Below are 18872 nucleotides of genomic sequence, written 5' to 3' on the forward strand. Positions count from 1 at the left end.
GTCAAATGATGTGTTATGAACATTATCTACTCAGATCAACATTAAGACTGGATGATACAAAAAAATGAAATCGTAATGTTCAATTACTGACAATCTTCTTATCTACTAATCAGCTGTTATTAAACAAAATGCCTAGAAATGTTTCAATGTTTTCAATTTTTTCTTTTTTTTTCAAAAAAAGATTCGCAAGGCTTCACGCACGTTTAATAGCGAATTTTCGAAATATATTGTCCACAGTTGTATAAATGTAATTTCAACATTCTCAATCTTTGCAAATATTTGTAGTCCAAAAGATCATGAGGTTTTTTGAGAATCGTAATTGTTGACTGATCGGTCTTTGCTCTGTGACATTAAAGACTGTGTTATGGCGTTATATTTAATTTAGGATTCTATCTAATTCCTTTATTTTTTCTTCTTTAGTTTAACGCCTTTTTAAAAAAATCATGACTGACCATACAAACGGAGGATAAGAGCCCCTTTACTTGGCAGTGTAAATCGAGTTTTTAAAACAACAGCATTTATTTTTTAGTACATTGCTTAATTAACCTAAATTCAAAAATTCAGATTGCTAGCCTTTTGCCACCGTCAATTTAATGAGTATCAGTGGCGTATCCAGAAGGGGGGGGGGGGGGGGGGACCAGAGGGGGCACTCTGCCCCCCCCCCCCAGGATTTGTTTCACAATTTTTTTAGTTCAGTAATTATTTCAATAAATGGTTATAGACGTCAATCCAAAAAAATTAAAACCAGCTCAAAAACCATTATTAGGTGCGCCGTGAAAATGGGTATATAATTTGCAGTATGCATAAAAATGGTCTGTTTTTGAAGAGCGCCCCCATTTAGAAGATGTACCAGCCCCCCCCCCCCCTTCTCGGCTTTTTTTTTTATTTTACCGAGGCCACGTGTCCGGAGAAAAAAAACATGTCCACATTTTGGCGCGGATGTGCGGTTGCCCCCCCCCCCCGACATCCAAAGCTGGATACGCTATTGACGAGTATGGATATTTTTTTCTTTAAAAAAGCAAGCCGATGATGCATTGGAATGGCATCACGAATAAAGCGTTTAGTGAGGGAAAGAAATTCTCCAATCACAAATTCACTTCATCGGTTATAAATAAGTTTGATGTATTTTTTTTCAGAGTTTTCATTGTGCGCGAATGATTGTCTTGTTAGAAGTAATATCGCCCTCTGTTGGAACGTTTTACGTGTCGAATGAATAGCGTCCTCTAAATATTATGAAAGCTATGGGCAGTTTATTTGGAAGCTGAAGTAGTGACTTCGTTTAGGGGTAATTAGAAATTACATTTGGAGACCTCATAATATTTTTGCACTCTCATTGGATATATTTAAATCCACCGGTTGAAGTAGTGACTTCGTTTAGTAGTAATTGGCAAATACATTTGGTGACCTAATAATATTTTTGCACTCTCACTGGATAAATTTAAATCCACCGGTTCAAGAGTCACACACGTCCACTTGCTCAAAATACCGCGTATACGAGAATGTACGGGTACTGAACGTGGCTGAATGTTGCCCTCACGTTTCTATTTTTGCTTCAAAAGATTTTATGGCAAATGACAAGCGCTGATCATTCGTGGGGCAACCGAATATTGCCTGTAGCTCGCAACTGGTTGCTACGTGTCATGTGAGGGCGCACATCTATGAGACTTTGCTCATCGCCACTGCAGAATGTCAATGACCTTTACTTTCTTTTGAGCTAATTTGATACAATTTTGTGCACACGTCCTGTACACAAGCACTAGCGGTCAACGGTGGCTTTTTTTAAGGCGATGACCTCGAAGCCTAACAGCACCCTTGCAAGCTTACCGCTTGAACCAAGACTACAATTCGAGCTACATCGCGAACAGGAAACAAATGTGTAGAAAATATATGGGCATTTATGCATACCGAGAAAGGACGCATACCCGCTACAATGGATGCCGAAAATAGAAGCAATGACGTAGGCCTACTCAGTTCGGGACGGAGCTGGGAATTCCCTGGCACTGTGATTGTTTCTTAAAGACCGGATTAAGGATATGTACTGGACCTTAATAAAAAAAAAAACATGGTTGTGTGAGCTTTGAACACTTTCACTCTGCAATCAATACCCACCCCGTGCAAGACCCGATTTTTCTGTCGACATATCCACATGATAACTGAATGAAGCATGTCGCATGTAGGCCTACAGGTTAAATCTCACTTTTGGAAAGTTTAAGTAAACCCGTTCTTTCAATGACCACACACAACTAAATCTTCACTTTGCACAGACTTGTTTTGCAAGTCCTGATCAGGTGTCGCCGAAATGTAACTCAGCACACAGAACTGAACTTGGTTTTCTAGTGAGAAAGGTCCCGCCTGACATGATCTTTGATGTATGTCTGGTACTTTAACTTAAAGGTGAAATTTCTAAAAGTAAACTTTCCCCTCTTTACGTTTCTATTATAAACATTAGTATAATTATTAAAACTCATAATACAATAATTTCACCAATTGGCTCGAAATGGATCAAGAATTGACTGCACCACATTTTAAAGAATCTCTCTAAATGTTTGTCAAAGGTTTTTTACCTCTGCCGGTATCACATATGATACGAATATGAATTTCTTTAAATTGCAAATGTAATAATATAGTCTAGTCGATTACTGCAGTGGCTATAGGGCACTGCAGCGTCTGAGTTTTATTTCCTTGAACAGTGCACTGTTCCTGTTCCTTAAAAAAACTCAGGGGACACGAAGGTTATATATTATATGCGCGACTTTCAGACAAGGAAGCGAATTGTGGGCCAGTGTTTGCTTTGCCACACAGCCCCGCTTGATATGGTTGACTCAAAAATGAACTCTTTTCATATTCATGGTTTTGTTATGATGCCTTTGTACTTTCTATAACGCATTCACGTCTACGTAAATATCTAATCTCCAACCGCAAGTTCAATCTGCACGTGACCTTTACACGCTTGGTTTACTCGCAACTGCGCATGTATTTCGTCTGTGAAGGAAACTAGTTTATTTTCTGTTCTGCGCGGAACATGGCGACTTTTGGGTTTCGAGTTGTGATCTGGTTAGTGAATTGACGTCCAAGAAGACATATTTCCGTTAAACAAAAGATAAGATGGGTTCATCTCCAAAATGTCTTCTCCTACTCCCGGTGCTTTTGTGGGCTTGTGCCACTCTTCACACAGGTAAATATACAACTTCATATGTCAAAATTACTACCCGGAAATAAATACATTTAATTTTGGTGTATGTATAGTATGCCAAATGTGCATGTACTATGTACATATAACCACTTTGTTTGAATGTTAGAGAAGGTTCTAAAGCAATTTGGAAAAAATGGCACTAAGACACAAATACAATGTCTTTTACAATAATTCAATCTTAATCACCCGGAACAATTCGTTGAATCAAAAGTTAGGAAAAAGAAAATTAATGCGGTGAAAACTTGAACGTGGGCGCGTTAGAAATTTATACCAGATTATTTATAAACGAGGTTTCACCTCGCCCGCTGTGCGGGGGGGGGGGGGGGGGGGGGGGGGGGGAGGGGGGGGGCTTTGCCGCCTGTCGCCCGCTTTGCGATCGAGGAACTTGGGAGCAACATATACACGCCAGTTTGTTTAAGGTGTAAATCGAGGATTTCCTATTGTTCCTCATCATCGATCTTTTTTTTCATCCAGCAACAGCTCTCATTTGTTTTGTACACGTTTTCTAACCGAGGTCGTCCTCGATTTGGCTCCTGTCCTCAATTCACATGTTAGCATGTGTGTCCCCAATTTACACCATAAACAAACCCACATAAGTGTGATCTGTTACACGGTACCCTGTGGAGACATGGGTATAACAGGGAACACAAGATTGAATACGTCGCCACAGGACAATTTCAATCGGTGAATAAGTCTCCACAAGGTTATCACGATATAGATATGTGGAGTTTACTCAAAAGGTAGGAAGTTTGAAGGTGTGGATGGGTCGCAAATTGAAGTATTTTAAGGAAGGGATCTTAAGTCCGAATTTCAGTCCAGGAATTCATTCTGGTTAAAATAGGAGCATTTCGAAACTACATTTTATAACTCGAAAACTTTAGTACACGAGAACAAAGAAATGACTCCACAAGTATACAAATTTCAGTATGTATATATTTGCCTGCAATTGGGGAACCCCTACATTGTCCCTCTATTGTTTGTACTTTTTAGGAAGACCTTCCATATGTTTTGTACACATCGCCAAATTGGGGACCTTCGGGAAATTGGGGACCCTATTGTCCTCTATTGTTCAGTGTCCCCTTCTTTTATACTTCATTCTTCAGTGGTGTTTAAACTCGGTGGTTTAATAAATTGAACTTATTTTCCACTGCCAAGGAAATACTGTTTTGATACATTATTTTAATTTCTTTTTTATTGGCTTTAATTTTGTTTTAATGTCATGTGCTACTTTTTTTGTGTGTTTTTTTGCGTAGTGTAAACATATTGGGGAGGTGTCATTAAAAATTGTTGGACTTAACCTTTCGGGAAACGCATTAAAACGTGATTTTCTTATTTGTCATATTCCTGTGTAGGTTGTGCCAACCTCTCAATACCACCAAAATGCTAAGAAATATAAAACCTATGAATTATCGGTGGGTATTTCCATCTTTTTGTTTCATTTTGGATTGTAGGTTTATCCGTTGATCTGGATCTGCAAAACAAGCCGGCCACCCAGAGTAGCACCTACACTGACCGTACACTCGGCTTAACTCTGGTTGCGGACCGAGCACTAGACGGAGATATCTCAACAATTTCACACACGCGTAAATATTTTCCAAATTGAATATGTATATGCTTTATAAAACCCCTAAGGGAAAGTTTCGAAAGTTCCATATTTAAATGACATTTTTAATTGATCAAAAAATATACTATTTAAACAACGTATTAAATTAAAAACCTACATCTTGAGAATGAATCTTTGGTATATATCAATGATTTCTTCGTCAGGAGCCTACTAATGTTTGAGCGAAGAAAAAAAAATCAACATTACGATAAACTGTAATGTTTAAATCAAGTACTCAATCGAGTTTACACCGTACAAGGTTGCAAACTATTAAAGGCCAATGATTTCGCCTCAAAGAAGACGCGTTTGAAGTGCATTACTAGCGAGACATGAACGGACAATGTGAAGTTCAGCCTTGTACACATACCTGACAATATATGCCGAAACATTTCATGATGATCAAAACATCTCTGACCTGTTAGTGAAGAAGTAAATTGTATGATCCGTCTGCAAATCTAAACAGTAAGTTCGTTTCAAATGAACGCAAATGACATGCTGGGTTAGTATTGTTTCCAGTGGTGTAGCAAGGTCATTTTATTTGGGTGGTGAGGGAAGATACATGAAAAAAGAAACTGGAGCGCTTCATCCGGTCCCCGGGGTGGGGAGGGGAACTGGACACCATCTTAATTGTTATGGGGGCTCTGTTCAAAGCGATACGATCAGGCACTATCGGAAAATAGGTAGTGCTTTTCATAGCGGCACAATTGCCGACGTTCGCGTGACATTCCAAAAAGGGCACTTGTTTAAAAAAAGGACGGTCCTGAAGGAAAGGGCACTCGTTTAAAAAAGGGCACGCGTTACAAAAAAGTATGTATCGCCCCCCCCCCCCTCACACACACAGCACTGTCTTCATCCCTTCTTCCAGAAATGTCTCTTCCTTTTTCCCGCCTATGATACTTTTGTATCTACTTACTAATGATAAACCATATTTTAATGAATAATCTACACAATGGTTGCAACTTATTTTCATACTTATTTTATTCAATTCTCGCCAGTGTGCAGAAAAAACCAATGGTGGTTAGTTGATTTGGAGGCTGCGCACTGCATGACAAGAATCACTGTAGTCAACATCAATGTTAATGGTAAGTCTAATAATGCGTGTGCAGTAGCAAGCAAGATAATTAATTTTAAGAACATTCTCCTTGGTGGGCATTCATTTAAAGAGATGATTTGTATTTTGAGGAAAACTGTTTCATCAACTCACTGCAATTTCAGCTCAGAAGACTTCGCGGATGGAAAAGTGAAAATAGAAAATCGCGACGTTTTTCTGATGGCGATGCCACGCGTATTAACCTGAGACAGAAACTTCAGTTCGGCCACTGGTTTGGGGCTTTTCATTAAGACCCTTCTTCAAAATTCAGTGAGGCGTGACCTACCTAGAATGTTGATGGGTGTTTCGGGGTATTTGTGCTGATCATCCATTTATAAGATTACCAATCTACTGTAACTTTGCGAGAGTCACTCGTTTACCGCACACACTATTAAAAGAGTGAATCCTGCCCATCATATGATATCATATGACTCAATTAAGAGGCAGGCGTAGACACAAAAAAACACAGAATAATGATGGAATTGTTCAAATCAATTAAGACAATGGTTTATGGACAAGAGTATCATTCAGAACAACTTACAGTGAAAAAAAGATGACCGGGGGCCTTGCAACAACCGTCACGACGACTTATCTTTTCAGGACAATTTTCGTTATTTTGTCACTGGGTATGAATCGAATTATATTTAACCTCGTCCCCAGGGTGTCGAGCAGTACGCGCCCACCATTGCCTGCTCTCTCACCCTGGTATTGGATCATTTGCATGGGCAAGATTTTTGAACACGTATGCTAATGAGGAACAGTCTGGTGCCTGCCTGTGCGTTACATTAGCGTTTGTTTTTGTATGCGGTGAAAACAGCATCAATTCGTGGCGCCGTGAGTTATAAAAACACGATTCGTTTTTAAGTTAAAATGTATCACATTTCATATTTATATGAGCCAACTGGAAAGGAAGGGAGTATTTTTGAGAAGGCGTGGATATTATAATTGCAATGATTGTGAAAACACGTAATGCACGTTGCAAATAACAACACTTACTACACGATATAAATCCATTACTAGCAAATCAAATCCGGATACAGGAAGAAAGTTTCCTATCCAGGGCTTTCTATTGGAAACGAGGTTGGAAACAGAGTGAGCACTGGGGACGAGGTTGAGTTATATTTGGTCTACGGACTCCAAACATGTTAGAGAATGTATCCACACTATCCAGTTCTCAATCCATGTAAATTATGAGCCTCCTTTACCAAGTGCTGAATAACAATCTCACCTTTATTCGCAAACGAGGTCGTCGCTGGAAATCCGGCGACATAATAAAAAAAAAGATAAGCCTAGTGGACGAATGTCCCAAGGCGTCCGTTAAGCACCAACTCATTAGAATAATGTAGCCTATAGCCATGAGAGGTCGCAGTTTGCACTTCGTACAGTATACGTGTGAGTGCATAGCGCGTGCTACTATTTATTTAGTGGCCGACCATCGATCATCGGACATTTTCTTCAAACGCCTTGACCAAGACTAAGTTTGATATACATGTACATTTATATTGACTCTAAACAAAAAGAAAAAGGACATGCAGAAAAAAATCTGATGCGCTTAAATTACTTTTAATTATTTTGATTGCACCAGATTGAAAAAGAAATTAAATTTAAGAATGGTAAAAATGTAGTCTCTAATGCCGATAAAAGAAATAGTATGACTACAGCGAACCTGAATAGCAAAAGTTAAATCATGTGTGCACGAAAACGGGGAGAAACGAAACCCCAATATGAACAAAATCGAAACATCTGCACGAATCTGAAAGCGTGTTGATAAAATTAAACGTTTTTGTTATCTGAAATTGGCCGGGAAAATCTATAGTATATTGATGTGACTTCATCGCAGGTCACAGACTAACAGGTGCCATCGTACGGGCTGGTTTGAGTTCAACTCACTCCACGAACACACAGATAGGAGATGCAGTCACAAGTACCAAGGCAACTAACGGAGCAGTGATTGATTTCACATCGAACCAAGCCATCTCTGCACGATACGTTAGTGTGGAAGTGTCAGCGACTTGCGTTCAACTGGCTGAAGTCAGGATCGGCACAGAAAACGTCATTACAAGCGGTAAGAGTATAAACCTTGTCGAAGACGAGTCAATAATCTCAGTTGCATTCCCAATCATTGTGACCGATGATACAGGTGGCATCTCAGTCGTGTTAGTGATATAAGAGCCTGGACCACATTTTCACAGACAAATCAAGTCTTGCGGTCACAAATATAAATATTTGATCTGTTTGGAAAAAAATGGTTGATAAGAGGTGACTCTCGTGCTGATTTGCAGCCATCTATAGGCCTATTAGCGATGTATTTGGTCACGTTTCCATCGGGATATTTTGAAATCGTTCTCACGAAATGATTCAGTAAAGAGGGGCTGGCTAAAAATAAGCGACAAACTAAACGGGCGTGTCTTTTTACGCAACTTTTACCTGACTTCAGGCCTATGGACTTTCACTATAGCCAGTATGTTGAGAGGTATTTGATTTTCACAACTAATTTTTTGTCCTGTATATAATATTCGCATACATTTTGTTTGCCGTAGTAATAATGCAAACAACTGTGGGTTGTAATAGTTTGACAGTCAGCTACCTAACATACATGTTCAACATTTCTTTCCATAGTAACGCAAACAAATGTCGGTGCTACAAGTGTGACAGTCAGCTGGTCTACCGTGCCCTGTGCTGATCATTACAGCGTGGAGTATGCACTGACCAACAAGGATAACTGTGAAAGCATCAGTTCACCAGCGTACAGTAGCCACTGCAGTATGTGTCAGGGAGGCACAACCACTATAACCAGTCTCTCACCAAACTCCCAGTACGCTGTACGAGTCAAGGCTTATGTAAATGGTGCATACGGTCCAACAGAAACAGCACATTTCACAACCGCAGCATCAGGTATGGCACTATAGGTTTTACGGCTTCAGTCTTTTGGCTTGTATGTTGTAACTTATTGCCTTCATCCAAATGCAATATCTTTAACCTTCTGGCACTTATTTGATATTGCAGCACCGACTGGGCCTCCCACTTCTGTGACAGCTGGGTCTCAAGCCAAACGCAGCCTAGCCTTCTCCTGGAGCCTCCCTGCATGTGGAAACCGAGGCGGTGTCATCATAGGATACGTCTATAGCCTTAGTACAAGTGGAGCTGCACCAATGACTGGTCAGACTACAGCTGGTTTCTCTGGTGGAGCAGTTACAATATATGGACTTACTCCCTATACTACTTACAGTTTTCAAGTTGCTGCAAGGACTAATGATGGGACTGGACCGTACAGTGTGGCTGTAACATCAACAACACAAGAAGCAGGTAATCTATGTTTCCTGTTGTTCTTCCTCGAATTCATTTCCCTATCTCCATATTCTCCTTCTTAATTGGGTTTGATTCTAATTTGGGTGCGGTTGTCTTGCGGTTGTTTTTGGATTCCATACACAAAATAATCCCTCAAGCAAAAAAATGACAAAAACGCCGATGATAAAGGAAGTTCCTTTAAACCACTAAAGTTTAATTCCAATACGCACTTATTATTGGTTAACTGCTTCTCAGTGCACGGTACCGATATTTTAAATCATTTGCAACAACAAACCAATTACTCGTTTTGGTGTTCAATCACAACAGCGCCCACAGTTCCCCGCAATGCTCGCATCCTGTCGACAGATGACATGTCCGTCAGTCTTGGTTGGAGTGAACCAGTTCCAGCGAATGGACTTATCTTGCACTACAATGTTGGCTACTGGAAGAGTGGAGACATGCAAACTATGAGGACTGATCCTATTGTCATTGGGTTGATGCACAGTGTCACGGGCCTTGAAGTCGATGTGCCATACATGGTTGTGGTATGTCATATTCTTTATTTTCGATAATTGGCTGATTTTTGTCGCAGAAACCACTTTTCTTCCTAAGGGTAGCAAAAAAAATGAACGGTTTCGTTGACGATCAGAATAATTTCAAGGCAAACACCATCAAACTGCTACATTGACAAAATCAATAGTTTGGAGTTCAAATAAACTCTATCAACTTTAGCATATGTTTTAACGATCACTCTCGAAGCGGAGAAAACATATCTTATGGTATTATGGATTACAGGTAAAAACGGTTTCATCAGAGGTGTCGAATAGCAATACACTTACGGGGTTTGGCATGATTTTTGCAGGTGCGAGCTGTGACGTCTGCTGGTCCAGGCCCTTGGAGTGAAGCTATTGAAGCAACGACAACAATCGGAGGTAGATTATCGGAAATAAAACAATCAAGTTAACAAGGAACCACTTCGTCTCCTTTAGTTCGTTTTAAGGAAATAAAACTCCCTCCTATTTTAACAACTATCACAAACTGTCAAAATACTTCCACAAATCCCTAGTTTGACCACTAATGCAGGTACAGCTTATGTAGCAGCCATTTTAAAATGGTCAATTGTACCAATATGAGGGCAGTTTGCAGATTTGGTAAAATCTGTCATCAGATAATATTCACTTCGCACAGGAGGGTTTCAATTAAAGGAAATAAAACTTTAAGAAAATGAAACTATATTCATGTAAACTATAATGAAATAAAACATCATTTATTTTACTGATCTATATGTATTATTTACGTGGTATTTAAATCAATGAACGTTAACATCGAGTGTATTCTATTGTGCTAAAGTTCATTTTTTATTTCCGCAGTTCCTGGACCTGTTGGGAATCTTAACTTCACAGAGAGGACTGAGACATCTATCACTTTGGTCTGGGAGCCGCCACTGCAACCTGGAGGACCAATCATCGGTTATGTAGTATGTATTTATGCTCACACGTCCTACTGAAAAATTGTATGCAGTTAAGATTTGAAAAAGCAGAAGTATAAACAGTTTCTACTAATCACTGGGGAATAGAAGAGGCGTATTTTAAGGACTACATGGGTTGAAATGTTGCTTCCGACATATTGTTTTTTCAGGATGTGAAAGTATTGCCTTTGAGAAAGGCCCTGTCGGAATGTTAAGCCCTCGAGGATGTTTGTATATTCAGGTCTATCTAGTAAGTAAGCAGTTCGCAGCAGTTCTATTCATTTTCATTTTTACGTACTGCATGCACACAGTCGGAAATAGTCTATCATATGATATAATCTTTACAAACAGCTGTCTGAATTCTACTTTGAAATTCCTGTTGCTAGGTAGATTACCGTACATTGGAGAGGCCTTATCGACCGGACTTCACGGCAGAGGACACTTACGAAACCAATGAAGCTCAGAATTCACCCTTTACAATAACCAACCTGGAACCTGGTACTAAATACGAGTTTAGGATGTTGGCGAAGAATGAAATGTTTACAGGAACTCAACACCGAATGTTGGAGGTTTACACAAAGCCGGTGACGGGTAAAAATATTTTCGTTTTTTAAATTAATTATTGTCAATACGCATTAAACCTGTGCGATTCGTTTGATGATCAATACGACTACCACCAGGCGGGGTTTAAAATCCGTTTGGAAATGTATACCCTTTGGCGACTACAGTAACAAATTGTCTTGTTAGGCCTTTGTAGTAAACGGAAAGGTTAGGTAAATTTCAATTTTAAAATTGCATGTCAAAGAGAAAGAGATATCGGCTAAGAACGAAATCTTGACAGGAAATCTAAGAACTTGACTGGTGTATACAAAGCAACAATCAGGTATAAAGTCTGTGTCACCGAGTAGTTTATGAATTTCAGCCGATCATTAAATGAAAACAGGCGTGTAGAATACTTTTGAAAAACTGACTGATTCCTCAGTGGATCTTGAGAACTGACTTTAACGTCTACTTGTTTTTTCAAAGAAAGAGAAAAGAACAACCACAATGGCCGACTGTTTCCACTTTCGAAAAATTCCAATTTAACTTAAATGTTCTATTTATTATCACAAAATATATTTACTTTATATTTGTTTTAAAAAAAATTGTGATGCTTTTATTTAATGAGAAACTGCAAATTTTTAATTTCATCAGATCCACCTGCTCCACCCAAACCCACTCCAATTCAAGAGAGAACAACAGACATGACAGTCGCAATCAGTTTGGCAGCTCCAAAGTCTGCTGTGTACATTGAGTAAGTAAACAGAAACAACCTTTTAGTCAGCAAAATATTTCAAGTAAAGAAATAATGTGAACACAAAAACCTATCATAGCAAAATATAGATGGATCTAGTTTAAGATCATTTAAGATTTTTTAGCTACCGACGTGTTTCAGTTTGGTTATCTTTGAAAACCCTTACCTCGTTACGTACTGGAGTTGTAAGTTGCGCCTTACATCTGCAATTTTTTTTTTCCGTTGATGGCATCAAGTTTCGATGTGTTATGGTATAAGGTATTATGTCAGTTTAAAATGTAGTATTAGACAACATCACATGCTACATTTAAAATCATATATTTTCAATTAAATTTGTATTATTACATTTTATTACAGATCGTACGTTATTCAGGTTAAGAAGGCTGGTACATTGTCTGTGATCAAGAGAGATGTTCTCGTAACGAGACGTTCTGAGGACCCGATGGACGGTTATATTGCAGCTAAATTTCACAAAAATAGCCTTCCTGCTGAATTCGTTGTCGGAGACTCTAAGATGTATGGCGGCTACTGGAACGCACCGCTGCAGCGAGATGCTGTATACAACATCCGTGTTGGGTCTGTTACCAAAGGCAACGAAACTGTGAGTTTCCATAAAACAATGTTTAGCCGGAAAAAAAATATCAACGAATGCTTTATTATAGGCTTACGCTGGACGGTCGTATTAAGGGTGTTTGCTATTCTTATTCAATTGAGTCCATAAAAAGTCCACTCATAGCAACACCACCAGTTAGAAGCTGATGTAGTTCCCCATTTTGAATAATAGTTCTTTATGTTTAAAATACTCTTGGCAGAAGTGATTTGTTTTCCCTATTCATGTTCCCGATTTTTCTTACAAAATTAGTGCTACCAGTTTCTTTCACGTTCTTTAGTTACATATAATGTCGTGATTACAATGTTCTTCTTATCGCTCACTTTAAGTCACATTGTCGTTCTGCAGGAAGCCACCGTAACATATTCTGAGCCACTGACAGTCATTGGTAAGTATATATGGTGAATATATTACAGAAGAGCAAAATAAGGTGAAAGTGCTATGGAAATAACTTACTTGACAGAAACTTCTGAATTTGTTTTAAGTGCAAAAGCCGGAAGATGTCAACCCATCAGCGAGTGGCAACGGAAGCACCATTGTCGCTGTCGTGGCTAGTGTGATAGTGTTCGTCTTGGTTCTAATCATTGTCATTGGGAGTGTGGTGTGGAGAAGACGAACTCACCAACATGCATCAAATAGTTCTCTAGTACCTAGAACTATGGAACTGGTAAGTGACTCTCATAGCATGCACTTTGGTATTAATTATTTGTTCATGTGATTACATTTTGTATCTAGTTATGAACTGTAAGGTACAAAACTACGACTGTTTATTGGATGAGTTCATGGTTTGTTCTCATGTTTGATTGACGCAGTTAATGTTGCGAAAATAAAGCAACCAAAAAACTCTTCCACCTAAATTTCTTCTGTCATTTGAGCTGACTGCATGACCTACTTTCAATCATTGTTAAGACTTATTTTAAAGTTGTTTTAACAGACCCTTCAATAAATTATTGACTGTGCAGCTTCAAAGGGATTGCTTTGAAATGTTTTTTTTATTTCCTAGGTTGCCAAACCTACAACCTACGAAAATGACCAACCGAGAGCTGTCAACCCCGATGGCGATATATATGAGGATGTTGGGCTTCCCATCTGGGCCAGGAAACTGGAAATCAAATGGGAGAATTTGATCATCGATGATGAGATTCTTGGTAAGGGTAACTTTGGCGAGGTGCGGGCAGGAGGCGTGAGGATCGGAGGCCAGGTCACCAAAGCAGCCATCAAAACTCTCAAAGGTAACTGTACTCGTGATTAGGATAAACAGATCATAATTGCTGGTCCAACAGTGCCAGTCCTGTGTTCTCTTACTCCCTGATGTACTCACCGACTGACTCACTCACTGACTCACTGAATGTTACATAATGATCCCATCAGAGATGGACCAAGTCACCCTGCAACGACGATGAAGGGGCTATAAACAGATGCATGAAGAGGCTTCAAGGAATAGCCATGTTGAAACAATAGCATAAAACTGTGTGCGTTATGCAACCACAGACTGAGTGAATGACTTACCGAAGTTCAGATAATGTCCTAAATCAAGGCTTTAGGTTCCAGCATGGCAAACCTTGTGTTGTTCATCAATCAAGTATTGACAATTTGACTTCCTTTTTTTGCAGTTTACTGTATTTATCATTGGTCATTAAATATCTACAGTCCTTCCCATCATACTGTAACACAAATCATACTGTCCTGAAATTTTAGGACTGGTATTTTTGTTTTAAATACAGACAGCACCTCTGATGCTGCTACGGACTTCAAGATGGAGTTGCAGACAATGGTTGGCATCAAACCACACCCTAATATTGTACGTCTCCTTGGCGCATGTTTTCATGAAGGTAAACTAATCATGATTTCTATACCAAAAAAAACTACCCAATGTTTACCTTTTGTAACTACTTTCTGCTAGTCAAGACTGGGCGTTTGGCAAGGTCAGAATTGAACCAGATACTGGAATTAAACATCTCCCACATTAATCTTATCAACGGAAATATGACCATTTAAAGTTCCAACTACATAGTTTATTTTGATTACTGACAACTAATTGTTACTCTATATCTGTTACTCTATAACTTCAAGGCAGCTTAAACTTTAAGAACACACACAATCAAACATTTGAACTGCTTGAAACCAGACAAGAGGCCATACTTTCAGGTCGAAGCGTAAGTTTATTGGCCGACCGCACTTTTATCAATCTGAATTTAGGTTACCCTACGTAGAATCACATCATGAAGCAAGGAAAATTCAAAACGGAAACCATTGTTTTATAAATTATTGCAATTTAAGTTGTTTGAGAAACGACAACTAACCCTAGTTATTATAGCTTCGATAGAGCTTAAACGCTAATAACAACTGTTAAGAAATAGACACGTGGACATACTTTTAGGTAAAAGGGCAAAGTGAATTGGCCAACCAGACTTTTGTCAATCTCAATTTTAATAACCTTACGCAGTATCACATCATGAAGCGAGGCTATTTCAAAAGAAAAACCCTTGTAAATATTTTTCTTATCAAAGGCATTCTGTATGTTGCACTTGAGTTTCTTCCCAACGGCAATCTTCGTGATTATTTGAGGAGCATTCGCCCGAAGCAGAAAGGAGCTGGCCACTCAACTGACGGAGCATCTCCGCTGACTTCTTCAAACTTGTTGAAATTTGGCACAGACGTTGCCAAGGGAATGGATCATCTGTCCAAGACAGGGGTAAAGTGTATATTCCTTCATTTTAAATCATTCCAACTTTTGCATGTGTTAGTTTGAATACCACAGCTCTGTCGGGATTCCAAGGGAAAATGTCCCTTTCCAAAGGCTAGTGTAGTGACAGGTGAATGTTTGCTTGAGGCTTGCAGTAAATGTTCTTGAGGTCACCTAATTGTTAGATAATTGCAAGTGGTCAATTGAAATACTTGTCCTTTTTATAGATTATCCACCGTGACTTGGCTGCAAGGAACATACTTCTGGCCGACGACCTGACCGCCAAAGTGTCTGATTTCGGCCTTTAACGAGGGAGGACATCTACGTTCAGAAATCCTCAGTAATGTACAGAATGTAGAATCATCTTTAAGGGGTTAAGTTAAATGATAATGATTAATCAATACGAGAGAAATAACTTAATTGCTTTTGGTGAACATTGTAGCAAACCATCTAAAGAATTACACAAAAACAATCATCTCGGTGTTGTTTGGTGTTAATCAGGTACCCAAGAAAGACGATGTTTACCAATCATTCATTTTGGGTGAAATTCATACAGTTTATATGGCAACCCATTTCATGAACTGTGTTAAAATAGACACTCTTTTTATTGTAGACCAGGATTCCCGTTCGCTGGTTGGCCATCGAATCTTTGACACGTCGTGTCTACAAGTCCAAGAGCGATGTGTAAGCAAATGCAACAATATAATTTTGTCATAGCACTTGATTCTCAAGCCGTTATTTTTGAAACATAGTATTTAATAAAAGTTGTATATGTGCTTTGCCGTGCACAAATATGCTACAAGCCTTTTGTTCGTTTGCCTACAATAAAAGGCCAAGCAAAAAGTATGAAACTTTATATAACTACCTCTGTCAAGGAGGTAATGTTTTTATCGGATATGGTTAGTTTGTTGGTTGGTTGGTTGGTTGGTTGTTTTGTCTGTTAACAAGATAACTCAAAAGGTATGTACGGATTTGCTTGAAACTTTTTTTAGAAGTGGTCCTCAACACAAGTACAAATCGATTATATCTCGACAAGTGATCTGGAGTTGGGTCTGGGTCCAGGATTTTTGTAAGGATTCTTCACTATATATGCGAGTGTTTCTTTTACTGACAACATGGCGGGGAATTGTTTAGCCTGGGCGGAAGCTTGCGCTCTCTGAGTGCTTTCTAGTTGAAGTATTAAGTTTAAATTAATGATTTTCATTGTTAACCTCAGTTTTGTATCCCATGGAAAGGAGTTTGTATCGTCTTGCTATTTTTACATTTGTGAATCCTCTGTTCATCATAATACGGTCATCTTTCAGGTGGTCGTTTGGCATCTTGCTGTGGGAGATAGCAACATACGGTAAGTTATGTGAGCTGGCATAACTCTCTACTGCTGTAAGACTGCTGCTAATGCTAGCACCATGGTACTAATTAATCCAATTTACAACTATTTGTTGTTATATAACCGACATACAGATCCTAGTCATTTGATTGGTGGAACTCACATCACGTGGCATTCGTTATTGCTCCCATTCATGCCACGGCTCAAAAAGTACTATCCGCCCATGGGGAATGGGAAATACTATTCAACAGTTAGGATCATGACGCGGTATTTGTGTGCAAATGCATGCTGGTGTGCGCGTTCAGCGTTGCGCGTAGCGCGTATTGTTCCAAAGAGCCAGCGCTACAGCATTGGGTTAAAACATTTTCGTAAAGGGGTGGTTTGGAAGAGACAAATACATTTTCCTCCAGGTTTGTACTGAAATAAAAGTTCAAATATATCAAATGACAAGGATCTATATGTCAGTTATATAAAACAAATATTGAGTGGCTTTAAATTGTGAATTGGGAGGAATATTGTCGCTCGGTAAAATCTGGACTTTTCCATTTCACTCGGCTTCGCCTCGTGAAATGGAAAAGTCCAGATTTTACCTTGCGATAATATTCCTCCCATTCCACGCTGAGCCATTCAATATTTGTATAATAATTGCTTTTAGGATCCACTCCATACCCTGGTATTGAGAGCAAGTCACTGGCCGAGAGACTGCTGGATGGATACCGCATGCCCAAGCCGGACAACTGCGCTGATGAAATGTAAGGACAAACATTACTCTCCTTTAGCAGCATAAATACAGATTTCGATTTGAATTAACACCCACGGAACTATTGGAATATAAACCTTTCAAACACTATTGTTGTGATAATGATAGGTAGGAATTTATTGTAAAAAAGGCAACAATTTCAAGTGAACAGACAGTTCATTTTAGTTTTCTTTGTATTTGTATGGATTCAGTTACAACCTGATGTTCAAGTGCTGGCATGAGGTGCCAAGTGAGCGTCCAACCTTCAAAGTTCTCTACCAAGCTCTCGAGAAAATGAACTCCAAGTCGTATGAAAATGTAAGCGTGATGCCGACTTGAAAATCAGATTTCATGAACACTTTTCAGGTTACGGATCTGATAAAAATTGGATATCTCCTTTTACCAAAATGTACGATAGATGTAAATGACATAGTTTTATATCTGGTTTGGCTATTTCTCTCAGTACATTAAAGCGCACCATAGTTTCTTTGATAAACAGATTTTGTTTCGTTCAATTTTTTTTAACAATTCAGCAATGCAATATCTTCTGATTTTTGTAGGTTGTCATGTCAACGACTGTGTACGAGAACTTCATCATCAAGCATGAGTATGATGACAACTAGATGACGTCATTGTCTTTTGATACGCTGTAATGCATCATCTTCGAAATCACTCAAGCGAATGGTTCAGCATTTTTCCGATTGTTTTCAGTGTCGGGTTTAAGTGTTAGCATTAACGCAGACTTTTATTTGATAACAATGTCAAGTAGAATATTTAAATCATCTTATGTCCTTGTACATAGTGGATCTTAATTCGTTACGAATTTAGCCTGTTATATTATATTTGAAACAAGACTTACTAAACATTTTTACATTATTATCAAATTTATAACTCGTTTACAGTTTTAGAGTAAGGATTTACATTATGTTAAAAATCGTAGTAGGCTGGTTAGCGTGTTGTTTTAAACCTCAATGTTTTAAAATGTAATTGTACAGCGAGGACGTAGCGATGTATTGTGTATAGTTCAATCCTAAAGCATTGTCATTAAATCAACTGTTGTACTGTATAGCGAGGTGCCGTAAAATACCGATGTACTGTGTGTAGTTGACGCCTAAAGCATTGTCATTAAATCAAGTGTTGTATTGTATAGCGAGGACTTACCATGAAATACCGATGAAATGTGTGTAGTTGACGCCTAAAGCATTTATCCTTTGGTGTAACGCGGGAATATTTTATTTTGTAAAATAACGTGTTATCAACAATATAAACTGGGATTAACAATATTAAGGCTCAATTGTGTATGTGCGAACCAATCTGTTATTTTAAATCACTCATATACTGTTTTGCAAATAAACAATTTCTTCTAGAAAAAAACATGCATAATAGGATTAGGCTTAGTGGCATGTTTGTATGCCTAATAAATGTTATTGTCAAATGATGTTATCAACATTACCTATTCAGATTAACGTTTTTAAAAACTAAATAATACATAAACATGATAGTGTAATTTTCTATCACTGACATTAAGCCGATAAAAAGTTCTAGAAATGTATTTTTTTTAAGGTTATTTCGTT

The 18872-nt window shown here is 38.6% G+C and overlaps 1 pseudogene; it reads left to right on the forward strand.

The window, feature by feature from the left end:
- Positions 1–5841: 5841 nt before the first annotated feature.
- On the forward strand, positions 5842–17921 carry LOC119736737 (annotated as a pseudogene).
- The last annotated feature ends 951 nt before the right edge of the window (positions 17922–18872 follow it).

Source organism: Patiria miniata, unplaced genomic scaffold, assembly GCF_015706575.1.
Source record: "Patiria miniata isolate m_02_andy unplaced genomic scaffold, ASM1570657v1 HiC_scaffold_3, whole genome shotgun sequence".
NCBI lineage: Eukaryota > Metazoa > Echinodermata > Asteroidea > Valvatida > Asterinidae > Patiria > Patiria miniata.